At 40.8% G+C, this 27433-nt stretch overlaps 1 long non-coding RNA gene across 1 annotated transcript in view; it reads left to right on the top strand.

Moving 5' to 3' along the window:
• LOC141058792 (uncharacterized) overlaps nucleotides 1–24355 on the top strand; it is a 523866-nt gene extending 499511 nt beyond the window's left edge. The window contains exon 5 of the long non-coding RNA XR_012222316.1: nucleotides 23696–24355. This is a non-coding gene — a long non-coding RNA (uncharacterized lncRNA). The remainder of the gene's footprint in view (nucleotides 1–23695) is intronic.
• The last annotated feature ends 3078 nt before the right edge of the window (nucleotides 24356–27433 follow it).

Here is a 27433-nt window from a genome sequence, read left to right as displayed (position 1 = left end):
GACAGGCACGCTGCTTGTTATTTCCATGCTTAGACCGGTCAATTTCAATACTTGGATGTGTTGAATATAAGAAAATTCATCTTAAAGACAAGGCATTGCTGACCGAGTCATATCATTGTGGATGAGAGTAATTTTATAGAATTTTTCAGTGGTAACAATTAGAAAATCTCCAGATAACTGCAGCCAATTACACTATTTAGTCTTTCGCGTATGGTAAATCTTACATAATCATTTGGTCTCGCACGTTCCTTACGGCAGAGACTGGCAGCAGGCAGCTTAAAAAAAATTACAGAAAACACTTTATTTAACAAAAAAAAAAATTCCAGTGTCACCGATTAGCTGTTAGAACAACTACAAGCTATTAATATTCCTGACTTTCCACCCCACAATTTTCACTTCACTCTGTAAACAGACACAACCTGCAATCAGCTTGTAACCAAACTTTTTATTCAATACTGTAAGTGACATTATATAAAATAAATTAAAGGTTCAAGCACAAATTAGTGATTTTTCATGAAACCCCTGACAAATACTGTCAAAAAAAATTACACATTTACCTTAATCAGAACACTGTAAAACTTCCCGGTTTCCCTTTTTCTTGCCTCCAATTCTACATTAGTGCTATCATTAAAATTTAATTAAATGATGGAATTATTTGCTGCATATTCTGACCGACTTCACTCACTATGCTGGATAGATTGTGAATGAAAGAGATTTTTACTATAGTTCATGAACCCAATTGATAAGTCCTGACATCTGTAATAACCCATTTAGCTTCCACTGTCATATCAAATTTTTTTCTTTGGGATATAAAGGGAGCAGGAGATGCCGCCTAAGGGTATGTTTCCACGGTCAGTATTGGCAGCGCTTTGGACGCAGCACATGTCCGCTCCGTCCAAAGCGCTGCCGGCTTTTGTACATGCGGTGATTCCGCATGTGTTCATTGAACTGTGCCGAATCACCGAGTCCCTATACATTATATGGGTGACTTTATCTTGCGGAGACGGAGCGTCTCCGCAAGATAAATTGACATACTGCAGTCTAGAAAGGTGCGCCGCATGTGCGTCTACACGGGGAAGCCTGGGGTATCTCTGCATGCATAGTGTAGATGGGATTTCATAAAATCCCCTCCACTATGCTGTGACATCTGGCCGCTGTGGATTGGACGCTGCGGCTGTATGCAACATCCAATCCGCAGGATTTACTGACCGTGGGAACATTCCCCAATTCTCACTATCGGAGTTTCGACCAAAATACTAATGTATCTTTCTTACAGAGGATTATCGTTTTGCTGAATCCTTTGGTGAAATTAAACAACTCACTTGCGAATGACATAACTGTTTGCTAATATTTACTATATTAAAACCATTGCTTTCAGAAACAAGAAAATTCTGATAGAGAAAGTGCAAGGAACACTTGTACTCATGAGGAGAAGAATTCCAACTGAAAGTATACAATATACAGTCATGGTCAAAAGTTTTGAGAATTACAAGTTTTGGCTGCTTTAGTGTTTTTAGTTGCATGTTTCTATTGTAATTGAAGTACAATTAGAAACATTTAATAAGTCTTTAACCCCTTTACCCCCAAGGGTGGTTTGCATGTTAATGCCCGGGCCAATTTTTACAATTCTGACCACTGTCCCTATATGAGGTAATAACTCTGGAACGCTTCCATGGATCCCGGTGATTCTGACATTGTTTTCTCGTGACATATTGTACTTCATGATAGTGGTAAAATTTCCTTGATATGACTTGCATTTATTTTTGAAAAAAAAAATGGAAATTTGGCGAAAATTTAGAAAATTTTGCAATTTTCAAACTTTGAATTTTCATGCCCTTAAATCAGAGATATGTCACACAAAATACTTAATAAGTAACATTCCCCACCAAATTTTTTTTTGCTATGAAGTTATAAGTGTTAAAAGTTAAACAGCGATTTCTCATTTTTACAGCACCATTGTTTTTTTTTTTTTTTTTTTTTTAAGGACCAAATCACACTTGAAGTCACTTTGAGGGGTCTATATGATAGAAAATACCCAAAAGTTACACCATTCTAAAAACTGCACCCCTGACAGTGCTCAAAACCACATTCAAGTAGTTTATTAACCCTTCAGGTGCTTCACAGAAATTTTTGGAATGTTTAAAAAAAAATTAACATTTAATTTTTTCCAAAAATTTACTTCAGATCCATTTTTATTTTTATTTTACCAAGGGTAACAGGTGAAATTGGACAGCAAAAGTTGTTGGGCAATTTCTCCTGAATATGCTGATACCTGATATATGCAGGTAAACCACTGTTTCGGCGCATGGCAGAGCTTGGAAAGGAAGGAGCGCCGTTTGACTTTTCAGTGCAAAATTGGCTGGAATTGAGATCAGACGCCATGTCGCATTTGGAGAGACCCTGATGTGCCTAAAGAGTGGAAACCCCCCAATAGTCACACCATTTTGGAAAGTAGACCCCCCCAAGGAACTTATCTAGATGTGTGGTGAGCACTTTGAACCCCCAAGTGCTTTACAGAAGTTTATCACGTGGAGCCGTAAAAATAAAAAAAATAATTTTTCCCACAAAAATGATCTTTTTGCCCCCGATTTTTTTATTTTCCCAAGGGTAACAGAGGAAATTGGACCCCAAAAGTTATTGTGCAAATTGTCTTGAGCACGCTGATACCCCATTTGTGGGGGTAAACCACTGTTTGGGCGCATGGCAGAGCTCAGAAGGGAAGGAGCGCCAGATTTTACTGTAATGGTTTGCAGATACCATGACCAACTGGGAGAGCCAATGAGGTGCCAAAACAACAGAATCCCCTATAAGTGACCCCATTTTACAAACTACACCTCTCAATGAGTTCATCTAGGGGGTGCAGTAATCATATTGACACCATGGGTGTGTCACAGAATTGTGTATCATTGGGCAGTGAGGACAAAATAACTACATTTTTAACACCAAAATTTTGTTTTAGCCAAAGATTTTACATTTTCACACAAGAAGTGGCAAAAAATTGAAACAAAATTTGTCACACAATTTCTACTGAACGTGGCAATACCCCATATGTGGCTGTACAGTGCTACTTAGCCATGCGGAGAGACTCGGGAGGAACGGAGCGCCATTTGCCTATTCAAGTGAATGGGACTGTGCACATGTCAGTGTGTTTCCACGGACCGTCAGTCACCGAGGGTGATGTCATAGAGGTTACCTCCGGTCACTGAGCTCCATTCCCAGCTGGGCTGAGCTGCGGTGACTTCGATGAGATCCCCGCTAGCACCGTGAGCGCTCACTGTGCTAGCGGGGATCTGATCTCAGCTCAGCCCGGCTGAGCTTATTAACGTTCTTTCGAGCTCTGCAATCTGAAAAAGTATGAAGGGGAGGTTTGGATCGGCACTGCAGGTTCAGTTGCCATATAGAGAACACAAGATTGAGCCTCCTGGAATTACAGACATTTTTGCTCTACTTTGGGGCTAAAAGTGGTGTAAAGTAAGCATATATGACATGGAAAATTAACCCTTCTGCAATAAAAAGGAACATTTTTGCGTCTGCAACATTAAATCCAGCGCATCTTTGAGTAAGAAAAATCTTTACCATACCAGCTAACACCCGGCCGGGATCGGCTGCGCACCCCCCCCCCCCCCCCATGAGCGTGGCCGATCGCTATGACATACTATTCTGTCCATGGTCAAATTGTGCCAGGCCACATGGACGGAATAGTACGTCGGATATCAGAAAGGGGTTAAACTTTTATTAACAAATTCATCAGGTTTATGTAAAATCTCAAGATTACCAGTGATGACACATATTTCTTCATACTTCTACCCCTCACCCTGGCAGCTGGATATCAGCTTCTGGGCCAAATCCTGACTGATAATCGCCCGTTGTTGTCTCATCAGTGCTCGGAGGTTATCACAATTTCAGTGGTTTTGATTGCCCATCCGCATTTTGAGGATTGACCATAGGTTCTCAAGGAGATTGATATTCTGGGGGCATTCGTGATCATGGATGCAACGTTTTTATGGTTTGTTCACTGAGACACTTAGAGTAGTTATTACTTTTTCCTTGTGAGAGAGTCTCCATCATTCTGGGAAAAGCATCATTACTACATTGTCCTGGATGGTAGGGAGAAGTGGCTCTTAGAGGAGGTTTGTGAGTGCTCCCCTCCATGGATCAAAAGTTACCCCACCCATGAATGGCGTCAAGCTCCTTTACTGTTAGAGGGGTGATCAGTACCAGGCGCCACCCCTTCATATTCATCATACGCAGGGGTTCCTAGAGATTGATCTCCAATGGCCATAATTGATCATATATCTTAGCTGTATGCCTTTACTTTGCAAGATGGAAATAACATCCTCAGGGATTAGTCTTTAAGCTATAGAACATATTCATGAATATTGCTTCAGTCAGTAAGTGCAGGGCCCCAACCATAGAACAATGTATTAGAGCTACAAATCGTAGCAAAATCCCTTGTAAGGAAGATTTGTTAATATATAAAGCTACCTGGTAGTTGGCTTGAGAAATCCATGTAGAATGATGCTTTGTAGGATGGCTGGATGTGTATCAGGCGCTCTTGTAGATTGGGATTTGCTGTTTGGTTAATCAGATTTTTTTTTTTTTGCATATACGGTATGGAAAATAAGCACGATGCAATGTAATCTACAGATCCACTTTACTGCACCTTGATAGCTGCTCATGCCACGTAGAACAATAGTACAATCAGAGACGTTTCTAAGCATTGGAAAAAACCAAGTCACTTACCAAAAAAACCCCAAAATTATTAACTTTCTAAAACTAACACAGTGAGCTGGATTGTAATCAATGATGTTTTCCACAACAATCAGCCTGAGACATCTAGTCACCTCCAATTCCCCCGGCTCATATTAATATCATTAAACCTTTCAAGTAAACAAAATAGAGCGCTCCAACCTGAGCAACAAACAATCCCCAACCTGCTCTCATTCCGGGTCACAACATACATCTATCTGATGTACACCCAAGAGAGCCTTAGAAATTAAATGACAATATGACGTATCTACTCTGTTTTTAAGCACAACTTTCAATCACTACGTGCCAGTGATTACATGGACAGGGCTAATTGATTTTCTTTATTTCGTTTGCTTAAACTTAAAACATTTTACCCAAACTTTTAGCATGAAAACAATTGAATGTATAATATAACATTAAGGAAGGTGAAGAGTTCTTGGACAGAGCAGAATTATCTCTTCATGTTACAGAAAGAGAAGAAATTCGAAGTGCACCTGAAGAAACAGAGGAATGGAGACATGTGACCCAGAGAAGCAGGAGGATCAGGAGGCAGTCAGCACCCATACTGCTCAGAAACCAGTACCAGGCTCTCACGCCGGAAAACGATGAAGAAATACATCAGGATAAGACTTTGCCAACAAACAGCAACCATGTACGCCTTCAGAGTCCTCCTGGATGGAGAAAGAAAAATGTTGTGAAGAAGAAACGGAGTGTGGTGGTCATGGGGGATTCCCTGTTGAGAGGAACAGAGGCCGCTATCTGCAGACCGGATATAACTTCAAGAGAAATGTGCTGTCTTCCAGGTGCAAAAATTAAAGATGTGTCTGACAGGATATCAGGACTCTTCAGACCTACAGATGACTACCCATTCCTGCTACTACATGTGGGGACGAATGACACCGCAAGAAACGACCTGGAAACCATCTGCAGAGACTTTGAAGACTTAGGCAAGAAAGTGAAAGAACTGGGAGCGCAGGTGGTCTTCTCTTCCATCCTCCCAGTGGATGGCCATGGAACAAGGAGGTGGAATAAGATTCTGCAGGTGAACAACTGGCTACGTCGATGGTGCCGTCAGCAACGATTTGGATTTCTGGATCACGGAGTGAACTACTTATACGATGGACTACTTGCTAGAGATGGGGTGCACCTTACGAAGACTGGAAAGCATGTATTTGGAAGTCGCCTCGCTACACTTGTAAGGAGAGCTTTAAACTAGAACAACATGGGAAGGGAAGCAAAAGACCAGAAAAAGCCATACACCTGACAAATGCTATTGAGAACTCTGCTATTAGAAGTGGAAAGGAAGAACAAAGACGAAAGAATCTAATTAATAAAAATATTGGAGAAAGAGAAACCAATCACAAACTAAAATGTTTCTATACTAATGCACAAAGCATGGGCAACAAACAAGGAGAATTGGAACTACTAACACAGGAAAAGAAATATGATGTCATTGGAATCACTGAAACTTGGTGGGACAATACACATGATTGGAATACAAGACTAGAAGGATACAACTTATTTGCAAGAAACAGACTTGATAAACGAGGAGGGGGTGTCGCATTGTATGTTAGAAACGCGTATATCTGCACAGAGATTGAAGCTTCAGAGACCGGGAGTTCTGTGGAAACTGTTTGGGTAAGAATACAAGGACAGAACAATGGAAAGGACACCATTGTAGGCATTTACTACAGGCCACCTGTGCAAGCTGAAGATATGGATGAACTCTTTATGCATCAAATGGCCAAGTTCTCAAAAAAATATGACATAGTTGTCATGGGAGATTTCAACTATCCAGACATTTGTTGGGAATCTCTCTCAGGCAAAACTAACAGGTCAAGGAAATTCTTATCCTCTCTTGCTGACAACTTTATCTTCCAAAAGGTAGGGGAGAAAACAAGGGGAACTGCTACCTTGGATCTAATCCTTATAAACAGGGAGGAAATGGTTGAGGAGGTAAAAGTGGCTGGGACCCTAGGAGGTAGCGACCATGCTATTTTAGAATTTTGGATAACTAGAGGCGGAAGACCTGTGAAGACTCAGACGTCAAGGTTAGATTTCAGAAAGGCAGATTTTAAGGGATTCAGAAAGAGAATTGGAGGGATCCAATGGCTGGATATCCTTAAAGACAAAAATGTCCAGGAAGGATGGGAAATCTTGAAAAATGAAATTCTCAAAGCACAGTTGTTAACAATTCCGAAAAGAGGGAAGAATAGGAAGCATTTAAGGAAACCAGGATGGATGAACACAGAACTTAAGCACATGCTAAAAAGGAAGAAAAAAATGTTTATAAAATGGAAAGAGGGAGGCATATCTAAAGAAGAATATAATGCTGTCTGCAGAACCTGCAGGGCACAGATCAGATTATCTAAAGCTGAAAATGAATTGAGGCTTGCAAGAGATGTCAAAAGCAATAATAAAGGATTTTGGGGATATGTCAAAAGTAAAAGAAAAGTCAAAGATGCTATAGGATTTTTACAGGATGAAAATGATGAAATGGTAAGACAGGATGTTGAGAAGGCTGAACTTTTAAATTCCTTTTTTGCATCTGTTTTCTCTCAGAAAGGAAATGTAACATCAACTGTTATTCACTGTCCTATTAAGGGAATAGAAGAATCCAGGATATCTATAAACAGAAAGATAGTGAGGAAACACTTAGCTAACCTAAATGAATTCAAGTCTCCAGGTCCAGATGAATTACACCCCAGAGTACTGAAGGAGATAGCAGAAGAAATTTTTGAACCCCTCTCCATAATCTTTGAAAATTCTTGGAGAACAGGAGAAGTGCCAGAAGACTGGAGAAGAGCAAATGTTGTTCCTATCTTCAAAAAGGGGAAGAAGGTGGACCCTGGTAACTATAGGCCGGTGAGTCTGACTTCTATACCAGGAAAGATCTTTGAACAAATTATTAAACAACATGTATGTCAATACCTGGATAAGAATGAAGTGATTAAACAGAGTCAGCATGGGTTTGTAACTAATAAGTCATGTCAGAGTAACTTAATTTCCTTCTATGACGGTATCACTGATTGGGTGGATCAAGGAAATGCTGTAGATATAGTATATCTTGACTTCAGCAAAGCATTTGACAAAGTCTCTCATACAATCCTTATTGAAAAAATGACTAAGTATGGAATGGACAAGGCAACTGTTAGGTGGATTCATAACTGGCTTAGTGATCGGACCCAAAGAGTGGTCGTAAATGGCTGCACATCCAGTTGGAAGAATGTCTCAAGTGGGGTACCACAGGGCTCTGTCCTGGGCCCTGTATTGTTCAACATCTTTATCAACGATTTAGATGAAGGAATTGAGGGTAAACTGATTAAATTTGCTGATGACACAAAGCTAGGAGGGATAGCTAATACTAGAGAAGAGAGAGAGAGAGGATTCAAAAAGATTTAAATAAACTGGAGAAGTGGGCAGCAAGTAACAGAATGGTTTTTAACAGGGAGAAATGCAAAGTACTACATCTGGGCAATAAAAATGAAAAAAGCATATATAGAATGGGAGGAATAGGGCTAAGTGACAGCACATGTGAAAAAGACTTGGGTATACTAATAGATCACAGACTGAATATGAGTCAACAGTGTGATGCAGCAGCAAAAAAGGCAAATGCAATTCTAGGATGTATTAACAGAAGTATACAGTCTAGATCACGTGAAGTCATTATTTCCCTCTACTCCTCTTTGGTCAGACCTCATCTGGAATATTGTGTCCAGTTTTGGGCACCACATTTTAAAAAAGACATCAACAAACTGGAGCAAGTTCAGAAAAGAGCGACCAGAATGGTGACCGGTCTGCAAACCCTGTCTTATGAGGAAAGGTTGCAGGATTTGGGAATGTTTAGTTTGCAAAAGAGAAGACTGAGAGGAGACTTAATAGCTGTCTACAAATATCTAAAGGGCTGTCACATTGTAGAAGGATCAACTTTATTCTCATTTGCACAAGGAAAGACTAGAAGCAATGGGATGAAACTGAATGGGAGGAGACACAGATTAGATATTAGAAAAAAGTTTTTGACAGAGTGTTCAATGAGTGGAACAGGCTGCCACGAGAAGTGGTGAGTTCTCCTTCAATGGAAGTCTTTAAACAGAGGCTGGACAGACATCTGACTGGGATGATTTAGCGAATCCTGCTTTGAGCAGGGGGTTGGACCAGATGGCCCAGGAGGTCCCTTCCAACTCTACGATTCTATGATTCTATGATAGGGGGATGAGTGTGGTTTCATATGGCATATAGGGGGATGAGTGTGGTTTCATATGGCATATAGGGGGCTGTGTGTGGGCTCATATGGCATATAGGGGCTGTGTGGGCTCATATGGTATACAGGGGGATGTGGGTGGGCTCGTATGGCATATGGGCCGATGTGTGTGGGCTCATATGGCATATAGGGAGATGTGTGTGGGCTCATGGCATATAGGGGGCTGTATGTGGGGGCTCATATGGCATATAGGGGGCTGTGTGTTGGCTCATATGGCATATAGGGGGATGTGTGTAGGGGCTCATATGGCATATAGGCCGATGTGTGTGGGCTCATATAGCATATAGGGGGATGAGTATGAGCTCATGGCATATAGGGGGCTGTTTGTGGGCTCATATGGCATATAGGGGGATGTGTGTGGGCTGACTGGGATGATTTAGCGAATCCTGCTTTGAGCAGGGGGTTGGACCAGATGGCCCAGGAGGTCCCTTCCAACTCTACGATTCTATGATTCTATGATAGGGGGATGAGTGTGGTTTCATATGGCATATAGGGGGATGAGTGTGGTTTCATATGGCATATAGGGGGCTGTGTGTGGGCTCATATGGCATATAGGGGCTGTGTGGGCTCATATGGTATACAGGGGGATGTGTGTGGGCTGACTGGGATGATTTAGCGAATCCTGCTTTGAGCAGGGGGTTGGACCAGATGGCCCAGGAGGTCCCTTCCAACTCTACGATTCTATGATTCTATGATAACAGAATGACTCTGACACTTAACAGTCATTATCCAGTGTTACAGTACAGCTCTTTAGGAAGCCAAAGGGAACAGTGTTTTAAGAATTTTCCAAGCAAAACAACTGCTGTACAGTGTTTTAATGGGGACGTTTAAGGAACAACTTCAGAGCAAGATGGCAGCCATGTGTTCTCCAATGCCCAGGTTTGCTTTCATTAGCTTTGGGCATCAGGCAACAATTAATTTAGTCTTTAACATCTTAGATGATTTATTTGCTATTTCCTATGGCTTCTAAGGGGTTTGATAGAGTGGGCTCCTTATGTCAGTCCATCACCCCCCTACAACTGTGGCGAGCCATTGCTTGCTTTTAGCAGCCAGCGACCTGACCATGGCCATTAAGCCCGTCATACACATTAGATTCCTGGCAACAGAACAATAGTTCGGATGACCATTTGGCCAGCTCACCGTTCGGCAGAGTGCTGTCTACGAGAGAGTCATTGCCAGACATAGCAGCGGTGTATCTCTTGGTGGCAGTATCATTGTCAGTCATAAATTAAACATTCGGAAACGATATATATTCCGGGACTCCCATACACCTTAAACTGTTGGTCGAACATGTCAATATTGGCCGCCAATATTAGTCTAATGTGTAAGGGAGGCTTTGGGTCTGCGATGAGTATCTGCTGTATGCCCAAACCGTTAGCTTGTAGGATGATGTCAGTACCATATCGGCTTTATATTTTCTGATTGGACTCCTCACACACAAGTTCAATTTTCAGAATACAGGCTAAAATAAAGCACATTTACAGTCTGTTAATAGAGTTTGCAAGATTTCAGAGGGGTTGTTGTTTTTTTAAGGGTTGTAATAATCACTTTTGGTATCAAAAATAGCAAAGTTTTATTGTGTACTACATACAGGAACTGCTGCTGTTGTAATCCCTTATATGTTAAGTATTGTATTTTATCTTCTTTCAATGAAGGTATTTACATATGATGAAAAAATATGTTTGAAAAAAAATATATTCTAAAAACGCCTGAAGACATGGCATTCATCATACTCGATAATGTTTTAACCCCGTATTAGTATAATTTCTTCAATTTCCTTTGTAAAACCCTAGAATCTTGCTTTTAGGAGTACATTTCATCCACCATACTCTGTGATGGAAAGCCAAGACACTGCACTTGACATTAAAAACGGTGATTTTACAAACCATTTAATGCACTCCAAGGATATTGTTAAAAAAAACATTGGCATGTTGATGTGAATTGTTCAAAGGTCAGTGATTTGGAAGCTCTTTCAGACAATTTGCCAGGATTTTGGCATTTTGTAAGCACACATAGGACATATCTCTCGCAAGCTGACCTTGACAGTGAATTGGATAAATAAACCGTCAATTTACCCCCTCCAGCTCGTAGCTTGCCTAGCTAATCCCTTTGGAACCATCACCTGTCCATATCGTTCAACCGGCTGCAAGTTTCAACTGACGAGTCTCCTCAGCTATCCGGGTTCTGTGACAAACACTATCTAACAGATAAAGTCAAAGTCAATAGCGCTTCCATTGAAAATTTAATGTCGGTTCCATCTTTACCCATCATTCTCTTTACTGTTACATGTATCCCAGGAGGCACCTCAAGAAAAAGCTTTACTCCATAACTAGCAATGACGTGGCATTTAATGATACTGTCCACAGTGATACAAGGCCGGAGAAAGTAATGCGCTCTTATGTACAAGATAAGCTTGGTTGAGTATACGATACTAGAAGTATCATTCGTCTCTCTGTCACTAGATACAAAGTGACATATGCTCCGCAGTCCTGTCCAGCTTACCTCCTCTAATTCACCAGAAAGGAAAAAAGAAAGGAGATGGGGGGATTATGTTCTGGAGCTGCACACCAATGTATTAAAGAAGAGGTAAGAAGGCAACGTTTCCGTAATTAAGTATTCACAGTCTCTTTAATACTTCACTGCTCCTGGATTCGCTCGTAGGATCTGTGAATTATACCTCATTGAAAAATGTCCTTAATCGACACTGACATCTTTTATAGGAGGCAGAAAAAACGTTTCAGTATGATAGATAAGGTTAAAAATGTTACTACTCTGATCATTTACTTCTGCGTCATACACAAAAAGGAAAAACAAAAAAACCTCCGAAGCCAGAACCCATTTTCATCATTCATCTGATGCAGGGGGAGAGCCAGCGCACAGGTTGACAGCCCATTTTAACTGATGGGACAACGTGCACATTTTCAATTTTCTGACAAACTTGCGTTGTTTATGTAGATAAGAAAAAAAGAAAACAATTGTAATGTTTCGGCGGGAAGTGAGAAGCAGAGAATTTTTTTTTTTTTAAAGGCCACATTTCATTACTGGAGTGGATACTAAACACCTGTGCAGCAATGTTCTTTACAAACGTGAAGTTTTCCAAAAAGGTAATGGTTTCTTTACATCTGTTTATATATCATTGGGCAATATCAGACTGAAGAACTTTGGGCGCACCTTTCTCCCCCCCCTCAAGAGCCCCATAGCAGCTGCAAGATGTGCACTATGACCCCTCCTGAAGAAGCCAGGGCCCACCGGAGGATTCTCCGGTTCGCTGGTGGGCCAGTCCAACCTTGTCACTGGGTGTCCACCCAAACATCTACCTATAGGGTTAGTGCAAATCCTTGTATCAGTATTATAATGGAGCGACCTCTCTCATAGCCAAGTCCTCTAAATCCATTTCACTGAAGCCCACATTTTGTATCCAGCAATACACTTGTTCATCTATTAGAGTATTAGTTCTCGCCGGTGTATGGCGGTGTTACTTTTCGTAATTGCTTGGTTGAGTCAGACTGACGACGGAGCTCTGGCTCATTTGGACTCCAAATCATTTCCTTATTTATTATCTTGATCACAATAAATGCCTTGGCCAAGGTACACAATAATATTCGATGCCCAATTTTTCAACAAATGTCCTCAGGAACTGTCCTGATGATTAAACTGGGCAAACAGGGAAGTCCAGCTCTCCTATATTGCTTTAGTAAAGGCATTCTGCCCTCATAGATTCTTTTAGCTTAATTGTACTATATTATAAAAGGGACATGTTTTTATTTATATCAGTCTGTGCGGACTACAAACTGTCATTGGAGTTTGTGTCTACTCTTGATTTTCAGACTACATGCCGGGAGCTCAATTTTTTTTCCAAAAAATTCTTAAGGGGAACTTGTTACAATGAAAATATAGTGCAATCTGCAAGCAACATGTCATTGGGCAGAGGAAGCTGATCAGATCGATGCATAGTTTTAAGGAAAAAAAACTCAGCATAATTTGTATTTTTTTATTCCTTTAGACCTTTGTTCATTTTGGTGTTTTGAGTCCTGTAGGCGGTTCTAATCAGTGATTGACAGCCTTACTTTTATAGTGTGCAGAGATAGCTGTCAATCACCGATTAGGACAGCCATTATCATAGAATCATAGAATCGTAGAGTTGGAAGGGACCTCCTGGGCCATCTGGTCCAACCCCCTGCTCAAAACAGGATTCGCTAAATCATCCCAGTCAGATGTCTGTCCAGCCTCTGTTTGAAGACTTCCATTGAAGGAGAACTCACCACTTCTTGTGGCAGCCTGTTCCACTCATTGATCACTCTAACTGTCAAAAAGTTTTTTCTAATATCTAATCTGTGTCTCCTCCCTTTCAGTTTCATCCCATTGCTTCTAGTCTTTCCTTGTGCAAATGAGAATAAAGTTGATCCTTCTACAATGTGACAGCCCTTTAGATATTTGTAGACAGCTATTAAGTCTCCTCTCAGTCTTCTCTTTTGCAAACTAAACATTCCCAAATCCTGCAACCTTTCCTCATAAGACAGGGTTTGCAGACCGGTCACCATTCTGGTCGCTCTTTTCTGAACTTGCTCCAGTTTGTTGATGTCTTTACTAAAACACCAGTTAGGCCACATTCAAAATGTTCATGATGCTGTATGACTAAGGGCACAGTTGACGTCAAAAACGCATTAGTGCGGTTTCTGTACCACTCTTCACATATAAGGGAAAAAATATGTTTGATTACAGCTCACCACTGTGACGGCCGTTTAAGACGCTTCAGCACGGATGTAGTCCAGTCCAGGCTAAGCACAGCTGTATCCAAGCAAGAAAAGTGTTTCCAGCGAGCATTGAAGGAACAGTAGTAGACGTTTTTAGCAAAAAACTCCTCAATATTTAATAAATCCAAAAAACATTGCATGTATAGACAAAAAGTTAACCCCTCATGCCCCATAAAACTACGCATTTCGGCAGATGCCTTTTTCAAGTGAGGGGTTAACTTTTTGTCTATACTTGTAACGTTTTTTGGATTCATTCAATATTGAGGTTTTTTTGCTAAAAAGTCTACTACTGTTCCTTCAACGCTCGCTGGAAACAATTTTCTTACTATTCACATATGGACTTTTAAAAGATGTGGATTTATGATAAAGCTTGAAGAATTTTTTTCAGATATACTTATCCACTTCTTTCTCAGTATTGGAAATTCCTGTTTGGTCAGCAGTCTCGGAAGAGCACTCCAGAATATCAAGACAGGTGTTTCTAAAAATTGGGAATACTACTGGGAATTTTTTTGCTTTTAGTACATGCTTTGGTATAGTTGGAGGGAACAACTTACTTGATGTCGTTTGTACATGGTGCTCAACATAGTCAAGAACTTTACAAAACATGCCATTGTAGCTAATCTCCCCGAACGGCAGAGAGAAAATGATGAAAGGTTGTAATGCAGGATAGCCCGGATGGTGGATGAACGCCAATCAAGTCCAAAATAAATTTAAGCTGTACTACAGGCTCAAGAATCATCAGTGTCAGTGCGGACTATCCATCGACATTTGAATGAAATAAAGCACTGTGGCAGGAGACCCAGGAGGACCCCTCTACTGACACTAAAGACATAAAAAAGCTAGACTACAGTTTGTCAAAATGTATGTGAGTAAGCTAAAATTCTTCTGGGAAATACATCCTGTGAACAGATAAGACTAGGATAAAGCTTTTTGGTAAAGCACATCATTGTACTGTTTACCGAAAATGGAATGAGGCCTGCAAAGAAAAGAACACAGTACCTACAGTCAAATATGGCGGAGGTACAAAGATGTTTTGGGGTTATTTTGCTGCCTCTGGCACTAGGTGCCTTTACTGTGTGCAAGACATCATGAAATCTGAAGGTTTCCAAAGGATTTTTCATCACAATGTAGTGCCCAGTTTCACAAAGCTAGGTTTGCATCCTAGGTCAAGGGTCTTCTAGCAGGACAATTACCCCAAACATACTTCAAAGAGCCCCCAGAAATGGATAGAAACAAAGCGCTGGAGAGTTATGAAGTGGCCAGCAATGAGTCCGGATCTGAATCATATTGATCACCTGAGAAATCTTAAAATTGCTGTTCGGAGAAGGTGCCTTCACATATGAGACCTGGAGCAGTTTTCAAAAGAAGAGTGCTCCAAAATTCCAGCCGAGAGGTTTAAGGAGCTTGTTGATGGTTATAGGAAGCGATTGATTGCAGTTATTTATTCCAGAGGGTTTGAAAGCAAACATTAAGTTGTTAGTGCCAAAAATTTCGTCCAGTCCATTTTAGGAGTTGTGTGTGAAATTATGTCCAATTTGCACTTTTTCTGTGGGTTTTTTTTGGGAGGGGGGGCTTATTCCAAGACACAAAGGAAATAAACATGTGTATATAACAAAACATGTGTTATTGCAATAATTTTCTGGAACAATTTCAAGGGACCCAACTTGTGATGAGCGAGTATACTCGTTGCTTGGGTTTACCCGAGCATGCTCAAGTGTCCTCTGAGTATTTTGGCGTGGTCGGAGATTTAGTTTCTGTCACCGTAGCTGCATGATTTGCGACTGCTAGATAGCCTGATCACGTGTGGAATGTCTGTTTGTTAGGAAATTCCCACATGAATTCAGCTTGTCTAGCAGCCAAAAATCATGCAGCTGAGACGACGAAAACTAAATCTCCGAGCAGGCCAAAATAGTTGGAAATCACCTGAGCATGTTCGGGGAGACCCGAGCAACGGTGCTACTCGCCCATCACTAGTCCCCACACTTTTGAGCATGACTGTACATCTTTCTAATTGTGTGTGGTATTGAACATTGAGTCTGTACAACAACCTTTAAAATTGTGTAATTAGTGGTTGACCCAAGTATAGCTTTTGTTCCGGAGGAGGAAGCATGACGTGTAAAATTTGACCTACATCCTAAGCAGAAAATCATTTTACATTTCATGGATGAAAATTCTTCATTTCTCGTCAATCCTGACGACATAAGAAATTCTTGTTTTCAATTATTTGAGTAAAAAAATTGCAAATTGAGAGAGATACAACCTAATTATTTATACAGAGCGAATAGAAATTATGGAAAAAAAGATAGCCCAGAGGAAACCTTTCAGAACTGTGAGGTTTTCCTTCACATCGGCGAATAATTACTGTTCTACATTGCTGTTTAATGAAAGTCCATGTCTATTACGTTAGCAAAACAAAGGCGCTCAACTTGTATGTAGGCAATGTAAGTGTACAATTAGTATGCTCCAAAGATGAGGTAAGCTTATAGTTTATCTGTATCTAATAACCACTAATTGGGAAGCTTTACCCTCCTGTCTCTTTAAATGTTTCCTACTTTTTGAATGGACTGAGAGATCACACAGTGGGGAGCATTCATTATCGTTACAAGAAGGTGGTAAGTTTCCGATCAACCGTTCTATAAAAAGTAATGAAATATAGCCGTGGGTCAGAGAAGGTGCAAAGAAGTGGTGGGCTGGTTCTTTTACCTCAACGCACAATCAGGCTGCTGAACATCAACAAATTTGAGAAACCTCAACATTTTATGTAAATTCTTTCCATTAGCTTTTGGAACATGGCTATTGGAAGGGTCACCCCCCTCTTCACAGGAGGTTACATCACTTGATTTACATTCCAACAGAGCGAGAAGGTGATCAGTGGGGTGAGGTCAGGCCATTGATTTGATCTGAAGGCACAGTACATGTCACGGACATGCAAAGAAACCAAACAGAATCATTCCTCTATCCTACTTTAGGTAATCAGTAAGGGACCAGTTTTGCTTTTTAAATGGGTATTCTACCTGGAATCTGAGGGACCAGTTTTGCTTTTTAAATGGGTATTCCACCTGGAATCTGTATCATAAGTTATAACTGCTAGAATGGGGAGAGTCCAACCACTGGTATCTGCACAGATATCCCCTGCTTGAATAGACCATGCTCTTCATTAGTTTCATACACTTTGAATGAAGCTGTGAGTGACTGTTGTCCCATTCTACTGGGAGGCACAGGATTCCTGTTTTGGTTCTTGGTTGGGGTCCCAGCAGTCAGACCCTCACCGATCCTGCAGCTGCCTGACTACTGGGACCCCAACCAATCTAGCAGTTACCCTCTATTCTGTGGATACGTGAGAACTTGGTTTAACTGGGCTATACTTTTCATTTTTCCAAACCAATGTTATGTTTATAATGCATGTGATGAAAATCTACGTTGTGTAACTAAAGGTACTGTCACACTAAGCGATATCGCTAGCAATATCGCTATAAATTGTGACGTTATAGCGATATTGCTAGCGATATCTCTGTGTCTGATACTTACCTCCGACCGCTCCCCCGCTGGTTATCGCTGATCGCGCGAGAACGTTCAGGACCGTTTCTCGTCGTCAGCTTCCTGCGGCGCTTCCTGTGGAGAGACGAGCGTGGAGCCGGGCGGGAGGACGCAGGATCGCCTAGTGTGACAGGTAAGTAGCGACCCCCGTCCCCAGCGATGTCGCTGGTGAGATCGGCCTGTGTGGCAGCTCACTAGCGACCACTTAGCGATGTACCAGCGATCCTGACCGCGTCATATCGCTGGTACATCACTAAATGTGGCAGTACCTTAACAGTCTCTTAATGGAATACTTCTGGTTTAGAGATAAGTCAGATTTTTAACCACTTTATTTCCAAAATAACTCTGAAGAAGTTGCGGTGTGTAGATGTTATATAGATAGCTACCACTTTATCTATTCAAAAAGAATGTTACACGTGTTTTAGTGTTAGGACATTATTGTGTGTCAGGCCCATAAGTCGCACTTGGTCTTACAAGTACAGAGTGCATCAGTCTCAGGTCTTTGTCGTGTCATCTACATATTCTTCATATAAATGCGATGACTTGAAGATTAAGTTACAAATGGAAGGGGCACGGAAAATATCTCCTAACTTACTTGCACTTATCATTGGTCTCACGGGTTTGAACAACCTCTCCCCCTTTGTAACGGACTAGCTGAATAGGTAGATGGGTTACATGAGGCCAGGAAATCAATGGGTAGACTTTGTTCTTTGCCCTAGACGAACTGCTTGTCGAAGATGTTTTAGTGAAGATCTGGGAGTTGTATTGATCTCAGAATGAACAACTGCGAGGAGTCTGGAAGGCCAATGAAGATGTGTTTAGAATATTGGACTGGAGAGCTCTCGCTGTTCCCTGGTGGTCTTCACACACTTTTAAAGTTGCCCAAATTAATTTTTGGTTTTATCTAACCAAAACATATTGTACTAGATCTAAATCGATCTAATTAAATTGTTGAAAGTTTGAGAAATGCCATTACTGGGCAGGCTTTAACCCACCAATTAAAGCCCAGATTAATCTTTCTTATAAGAACCTCTTGGATCTTTAGATGATGAAATATCTATGATATCCAGCAGCCATAACAAAACTCGTCCAACTTCAGATTACAGCACAACGAAAGTTTCTAAATGGAAACCAAAGTTGAAAAGTATGAAAATTCACTAAAGCTGATAAAGTTTTAAGCAACAAAAACTTTGGCAAGTTTTAAAATGTTTTTTTTTGTAGTTTTCCATTAACAGATTTATTTAAAGACATGTGCCAGGGACGTATGTCTTTTTACAACCTATCTTTCTGCAGGACCCCCAACTATAGGCTGATCACAATGTATCCCACCACTGGACCACGACAGGGAAAAACAATTACACAATGGATATTGAAATTTCTTGGGTGTGTATAGAACACATGAGGATCCTAAATCAGGGATGGCTTCCTATAACTTAGAATTCTCTTAAAGTCTGTATGAAAACAATATTTTACACGAGACACTTTAAGCTGGATCGCCATACTTGAATTTCTCTAGTCTCCAAGCAATCGATTTTCTATCTGTACGCAGTAAGGACAGATTAGTTATAAAAATGCGTGGAATCCCTTTTAATATGATCAGGATGATAATTAAAGCAGACAAAAAAAGTGACATCTTCACAAATGCCACAATATTATTCTGTCAGGGCCAAAAGACATATTTCATTGCGTGTGGAGCCTCGGAGAGATGGTGTACAATTAGTTTAATCTCCTCAATATTATACACCCCAACCAGATTCAAGCCAATCACATCCGTGTAGAGAGATTTCATCTGCCATCAGATTATTGATCAACTTGATATCTGATCTAATTGTCCCAGGCTTGCATTAATAGGTTAATGAAGACCATCATATTGAACGGTTGATGGTAATGAGTACGGCCAGATTTGTCCTTCTTAGACACTAATAAAGAAATTTAATAAGGTTGTTAAAGGGCAATCCATGTGCAAGGTGACATTTTTTTTCTTGTGTTGATGATTTGTGAATGGTGCTAAAATGTCTTCAGGTGATAAAATTAGACTTTGCAAATAGAACAATTAGCATGTTTTTCCCAAATTTACACAAAAAAAAGAAGTTGCAAAATGTCTGGTGGCATGAGAAGAACCATACTGCAAATCTAGGCAGTCTAACGTCATAGTGATTGCAGTAGGTGAGGATAAGGAAGGATATAGGATGATAATTCAGGCAATATTTTTTTCTTATTGGTGACTAAATTGGAGTAATGTTCCATAAGACTGTGTTCAGCAGAAATGCTGCAGGTCCTCCATGTGAATTTTGGACAGAATATTTGCAGGGTGTTTTTTTTTTTTTTTCACAGTAGCCAAGTGGATGAGAATTTAATGTTATGAACCACAGACTGCGGCTATTTCCTGTGCATAAATTGATCTAAATGCAATTTTTTTTAATCCTCAGCATGTCAATTTATATTGCAAATAAATTGTGGTTTTATTGTGAAACTTCCCCACAGAACATAAAAACAAATATGAAAAAGTAAAAACAAAAACAAACAATCCACACATGATTACTCCCTGCCTTCGACCCCTGTGGTGTCATTCCTTCCCATATGACAGCCAACTAAACACTACAGTGGTCACATGGGTTAGAAAGTCACCACCAAATAGTGTGACGCCCCAACACTGGCTTGAAAACCCTACTGTGCCACAGAAAAATTGGCAGGAAAAGCCGCATGATTTGGTGCGGACCTATCGCTACGGCCTTTCCTTTAGATGCTTGTGGAATTGCTATTGAAAGTGTCTGTAGTAAATCTGCAATATGCGAATATACCCTTAGAAACCTATTTCTAATGTGTTTGATCCCCATTTAGGATTATGTGCGTCCCCATTTATAAGATTAATTGTTTATTTTTCTCATAATCTTCAAATAACAGCTCAAATGTAAACCACACCATGAAAAATGACTAGCATTATCGCTGCCCACTTTACATTTTTTTTTTTTAAGTAAATGTCCAACCTGCCCCCCCCCCAGTGCTGCCATTAGAACAGTTTCTCCTTACAGGCATTTTGCCATTAGTCAGGCGTTAATGACCCCTTTGCTGGGCTAACCTTGGCACCTTATGTTTTAGTCCCCACAGAGACATTTCTGTAATTGAATTTATCAGCTATTATCAGAAATTATGAGTCGCTAGTCTTGTTGCATGCTGGCATTAAAACTCTTTAACGTTCTTTTCGAGCTCAGCAATCTGAAAAAGTATAATGTATGAAGGGGAGGTTTGGATCAGCACTGCAGGTTCAGTTGCCGTATAGAGAACACAAGATTGAGCCTCCTGGAATTACAGCCATTTTTGCTCTACATTGGGGCTAATTGAGAAGTGCTGTAAAGTAAGCATATATGACATGGAAAATTAACCCTTCTGCAATAAAAAAAGAACATTTTTGCTTCTACAATGTTAAATCCAGATCATCAGTCAGTAAGAAAAATGGCTACCATGTCGCTTAGTTCTCATAGACAAAGACTGTGCCACACTAAGTAACTTGGGCCCAAAAGATGAAAGTATTCTGCGGGGGGGACTCACTGAATCTTGACTGATCTAGTACTTATATTTATACAACAGTGGTGTATATGGTGCCTTAATGCAAAAAAAAAGGGGGGGGTTGCTGATTATAGTGCCAGGTCTTGCTTCCCTGGGCAGAAAGGGTACCTGTTTCCCACTGTACACCCTACCATGAGCAGTGGACCCCCTGAAGAAAAGGAGTCCAGCACCAGTTCATCAATGCAAAAGAAAGGGGTCACCTCTATCTGAAGTACCAATATTTGCAGGATTGGCGAGTCATCTATTCTGTATGGGGAAGGTTACCCAAATCACATGATGTTGGGTGAGAAAAGCACTCAGAGGTTTGTTTGAAATTGTCAGATACTTTTGTTCTCCAGCTAGGTAAGTCATCGCCAGAGTATACTGTACAGACAGACAGGAGAAACTCATGCTGTCCTGTTTTTATGTAGCACATATGCAGCATCAATGTGTAGGAGTACTGAGCAGTCTAGCTGTGAATCCAAACTCATGGGTGAGATAACCACTTGCTTGGAAGCTGCTGCAGGATGTCTTTCTGCTTCTCTTCCTCTGTTCCTTTCTCCCCTCTCCAAAGACTTCAATAGCTAGCTGTAAAGTGACACCTCAGTGAGTAGTCAGTATTGTTTTGACCAAGATGGAGGTTAGCCGTTCTTCATAGGGAATGAGAAGCTCAGGATGCAGAAGAAATTTGGTGTCTCATAAGTGGAGAAAGAAGTATATTTCCCTGATGAAATATATTGCAAAATCTATTACATTTTGTGAAGGATGGCACTAGAGAGATCATGCAGAATCCCAACGTTGCCACCACATGTGACAAACCCGCACCACTCCACCCCACATGATGTCAGTTTTATATCAGAAGGATCATGCAGTACGGTCTCCTCACTTGCACCAACGTGATGTTCTGCACCCCCTGGTGACACGCAAAGTCACCGTTGCACAGTTTTACCCATACACCCCTGTCCACAGGGGCCTAGAGAGACACGGGGTGAGGGAGGTTCGCCCATGCAGCTGATGACGTGGCACCACACTCGCTCACAACCCCGACGAGCTGAGAGGCCCCTTTCACTAGCACCAGTGAAACAACTGTAAGGACTGCCATCAATTACTCGCTAGATATAAGTCTGGTCCGTTAACAGGATTATATCAGGCCAGAAACCAGCCCTGGTAGCATGGAAAGTTCAGCCAAGAACCCGGACGTGTGGATTGAGATAAAAGAGCAGCCCAAGGTTAAATTATATATTTAATCACCTTAAGGGCACACTAAATAAAACACTATATAGACAATGATTATACTTATACAAAGGTCAGATATGCAAATACAATAGTGGCAGGACAAAGTATGCAGAATACAACAGTCAGTTACCAGTCAGATGAAAGGCCTAGATTGTGGGGGAGTGGCTGCCACATGGAAGGCTGGTGGTCCCCTCTGTTTCTTGTCTTCTCCCCACACAATATATCATTGCTACAAACCCAGAGAATCAATAGGCCATGCTTTACACAAGCATTTAACCTTTGGGCTCACTCCCCTCCTGCCCCCTGGGCTGTACCTAAATTCGCTCCCCTTGCATCTAGAACTCCAAAACCTAAGATGAGTCACAACTCCTTAATGGCTGGTCCTAGGGAGGCGGTTTTGGCGCCATTGGATCTGGATGGGCCCCTTCTATGTGTTGAGATTAAACACAGCTTTGCTACCTGGCTCCTACTAGCCATTCTACACTTCTCCCCACCCTGGGATGCTAGAACGGATCAAGGTCCTGGAAGCCGTTCGGCCTGTTCCAGAGATCTCAAAAATGTAACCGGTGTGTGGAAAGGATCTAAGATAAGTCCATATTCTCCTTATGAAATCCTAGCTGTCTGACCAAAACAGTAACACTACATGGGCTGCGCAGGAGGTCTTCCTGTATGAGTTTGGACACTAGGGAGGGGTGGAGTTTCTTCTTCGAAGCTTAGAAGGCTGTTCCATCTGCTGAGCAAGGTGTCTTGTTACAGCTACACATGTTAAAGGAGATATCCTATCAAAGACCATAAAAGAGTCTGTATACCTTCAAAAGATTGGTAAAATAAAATAAAATTTTATTAGATCAACATAAACAAAATACAAAAAAGGCCATGCCTAATAGCACTACCATATCAGGAACATTTGCCATACAAGTACATCAGTTGAGATTGGCAGAATAAGCTCAAAGCAGAAAAAGGTGTTAGAGCCTGGGTAAATGGGATGTACCAAGAAAAGTAGCAGTCGAGTACGGTCATAGTAGCAGAAAAAATATATCACAATATATCAAAGAGATGACAGACATGTTACTCTTAACTTCAATTAAATGCATCAATTTTGGAACGACCTTCTTTGGGAAGGTTGGGGGTTGAACTCCACCCCCCCCCCCCCCAAAGAAAGTCATTCCGAAACGTGCGTTTGGGGCGTTGCCCCATCGTGAGGCATGGGTAAGGCTCCTTAGATTTTACTTGATTTTGGTCTGCGGTCACCAGGCATGTATCTGCCAATCTTATATGGTCACACATGGACATGCATAATGCAATTAATAAAGCTAGCATAACTTGCTCTATCTTTTGAAGGTACACTGACTCTTTTCTGGTCTTTGATAGGATATCTAACACACTGAGTCGTCTTCATTTACTGTGAAATATATTGTCCTGAAATCTACTTTTTCTATTACATTCTACACACATTTATATGTACTATTGATTTATGCAAAGTTTGTTGATGCAACAGTGACAAAATTAAGGGCTCCATAACAGACACAAAACCTCCCTATGTACTATGTGTGCCTCAGATCTGTACAGAAAGAAAATTACCTTATTATATTTCTTTTTGTTATTTTTTTAGCATGAATTGACTGAAAATCAGTGACCACTGATTGAAAGTTCTTCGGTCAGCAACGTACAGTGCAGCCTGAATGAGCAGTCATCCTCAAAACTCCATCCTGCACCAATACAAGCTTTCTCTACAGATAAGATCCAAATAAAGGGAGTCTGAATGGAAAACATTTATTTTATGGAAGAATGAAATGATCCTGCAATCTGCTGTCTGCGATACATATGGCCGAAAGAGGGAAAATGGATAACGGAGAATCTTTAGAAATAATCACTAAAGCTCCATGTGAAGACACCCGGAAAAAATTATCTGTAACTTAATATTCTTGTGATATGGACAGATCATGTACAGCTGTTCACTGTATGTAGATACACATCTTTACGATGAAAAAACACCATCTGTCCATTTGTCTGCACTGAGAAAAACGCCGTCTCCTCTGTGTTTCTCCCTTACAGATAGGAAATCTCTTAGTTATAAATGTATTTGCTTGAGGAACGAAGAAAAATATAGGTGCCACTACATAGTAACAATAAAAGCCTTCACTTTGTCTTTATGAAGCGACGGCGATTACTTTGGGTGAAAGTGGCTGCTCTCGTCTGCGCGGCAGACAGGCCGTATTTCACTGCTTGAGTCCAAAAAAACACATTGCTAAATAAAATATTAATATTACCATTATTTTGTCAAACACGGTTTGAACAATGTGGATCTACATGTGATTGGACGCGGCACAAACTGATCATTACTTTCAAACAAATACCTTGTAAATCCCTGCAGCCTGACAAATATGTGGATAAAACAGCCAGGAACATTGTGTATTTAATAACACAAGCATTACCCTTTTGTGATTTCTGCAAAGAAATGACCACCTACTTCAAAAGCAACTTGGCATATTTTTATTTGCAGTCACCATCAGGGCACACACCATAATCCGGGGCAGAATGGACATTCCACAGTATCTGTTTAGTTGTTTTTTGTTTTTGTTTTTTTTGCTTCAACATTGCCTTGCATTAAAATAGTACTTCCTTCTGAAAGCAATGGTATATCACTAGGATATATCACTTTATGATCATTGAGGGTCCGACCTCTGGGACCCCATCGATTTTGAAAACAGTTTTTTTTTTCCTGAACAATGGTGCTCTTGGTTGCCCAGCTGTGCAAAAACTGCAGCAAAGCCTCATTAACTTGATTGGAACTGCTGCACTTTACATGCACGGTGGATGGCCTGGGTGCCAAGAATACGCATATACAGATTTATTTTTTCTTATAATCAGGCCTCTTGAACAGGACAGCACAAAGAGTCTCTGCATCTTCATGATACAGGGTTGGTGTGTCACAGTAAATTTGGAGGGTAAAGGGTCCCATATAAGTGTATATATACCGTTATACAGCTATCTAGAATTCATGTGTGAGACCTAAGGATGTTATTTTCAGAGAGAACAATCCTAACAAGCTATAATTAGGTAGACCTACATCTAACTCCACCAATGGTTGATCAACCGTCTCTCATATTTTTCATCTCTGGTTTTCAGCCTACGCACTGGTGGCTCCACTTATATGAAGAATGAATAACAAGGTCACTCTCCGTAAGCAATTAATGCAATTTTTCTGTTAAGCCCATAGAAGGCTGATAAAGCTTCAAGGTGACATTTTATACCATGGGTGCAAAGATTTCAGCATAGATTGACAATAGACTGGTTGATCTGTGCTGGTTTATAGGCTCTTTATGGGTCAGTTCATAGACAGGTCCATCTAGTTCAATTGAGCGATAGGAAGAGATAAAGGGAATAAGGTAGAAGTATAACCATAATGCATAATCAAATCTTTCTCTCCTAAGTGCAATCAAATAGTGTGGCAATGTGTCAAAAACGCTTGGACTTTTCATTCCACATGACCTAACAAAGTGGCAACAATTACATGTTATCTATGTCTTGCTTCCAGTACCATCTTTATGATGATGACGCTCAGATCTACCTCTCTGGCCCAGACGTCACCTCTCTGCTGTCAAAAATCCCAGAATGTCCATCAGCCATATCCTCCTCCTTCTCCTCTAGATTCCTCAAGTTCAATGTGGACAAATCTGAACTAATTATCTTTCTTCCATCTCACATATCATCCCTACCTGATCTATCACAATAAATGACTTCACGCTTTCCCCTGTCCCGGAAATCCGCTGCCTCGGAGTAACCCTAGACTCGGTCCTCTCTTTCAAATCACATATCGAAGCTCTCGCCACCTCCCGTCGCCTCCAGCTCAAAAATATTTCCAGAATCCGTCCTTTCTTCAACCCTCACTCTACTCAACTCTCACCCACTCGTGGGTGAGAATGCCAGGCTAGACGCGTTATCCACCGCTAGTCTTGTCGCAGTGTGGAGTGGGAATAAGGGGCATAAGTAAAACGAGAGCGGAACTAAGCAAGTGTGTACCGGGAGACAGTGGCCGGAAGTCGGCAGCTGCATGCATTTCATGTACAGGAAGGAGCTGTGTGCTGCATTCCAGAGGCTGGAAGGAGCTGTTGCGCTCAAAATACCAGAAGTGGCCATAGATTGCGTTCCATATATAGGAAGAGACCAATGTTTGCGTCTCAATGCCATATATGATAGAATAAACGCTGTAGCTTAATTATTTGTTGTGCATTATTTTAAACAAAATGTGGGACTGGTGTGTCCTAGGAGGGGATAGTTAGAGGTTGATCTATGGCATTGTGCAATATTGCACCTCTTGTAGTCTATAGTCATATGAATAGCATATACGGAGATGAAATATTCAGAATAGGGCAACCTATATGTGGGACACATTGCTATTATTACCAGCTATGGAGATATGCAGTTGAGTAGGATAGAAGTATAAAGAGGTCCAGACGGACGTGATAACGTGAGGATAGCCAGTGGGAATCAGTATAGGAGACTCTGAAATAATGGAAGAGTAATATCATTATATGATTAAAAAAAGCCATACATTTATAGATAACCACAATTTTGCATTCCAATCACCCCTTACATAACATAAGGATAAAATTAAGAAGGGCAATATAACAAAGATAATTCATAAATCACAAAGGTTATTTTACACGATAGACAACAAGTTACATAGTCCCTATTTAAGGCTCTAGGGGATGTTTGTAACTCATGAATCCAATAGGATTCACGTCGTTTTAGTATCCTAATGCAGTCACCCCCACGTCTGGGGGCTGGGACATGCTCTATTCCTAGGAATTTTAATTGTGAAACATTATGCCCATATGTATGAAAATGATGGGGTAACGGAAGGAGCAAGTTCTTGCATCTGATGGTAGATTTATGTTTGCTTATCCTATCCTTGATGGCCTGAGTTGTTTCACCTATGTAGAGGAGTCCGCAAGGGCATTTAATAAGGTAGATCACATAATTGGTGTCACAGATGGCATAATCCTCTCCATAATCTTTGAAAATTCTTGGAGAACAGGAGAAGTGCCAGAAGACTGGAGAAGAGCAAATGTTGTTCCTATCTTCAAAAAGGGGAAGAAGGACCCAGGGAACTATAGGCCGGTGAGTCTGACTTCTATACCAGGAAAGATCTTTGAACAAATTATTAAACAACATGTATGTCAATACCTGGATAAGAATGAAGTGATTAAACAGAGTCAGCATGGGTTTGTAACTAATAAGTCATGTCAGACTAACTTAATTTCCTTCTATGACGGTATCACTGATTGGGTGGATCAAGGAAATGCTGTAGATATAGTATATCTTGACTTCAGCAAAGCATTTGACA

The sequence above is a fragment of the Dendrobates tinctorius genome, unplaced genomic scaffold (genome assembly GCF_039654945.1).
Source record: "Dendrobates tinctorius isolate UK_male_01 unplaced genomic scaffold, ASM3965494v1 ptg000214l, whole genome shotgun sequence".
Lineage (NCBI taxonomy): Eukaryota > Metazoa > Chordata > Amphibia > Anura > Dendrobatidae > Dendrobates > Dendrobates tinctorius.
This window is presented reverse-complemented; position numbering and strand designations above follow the sequence as displayed.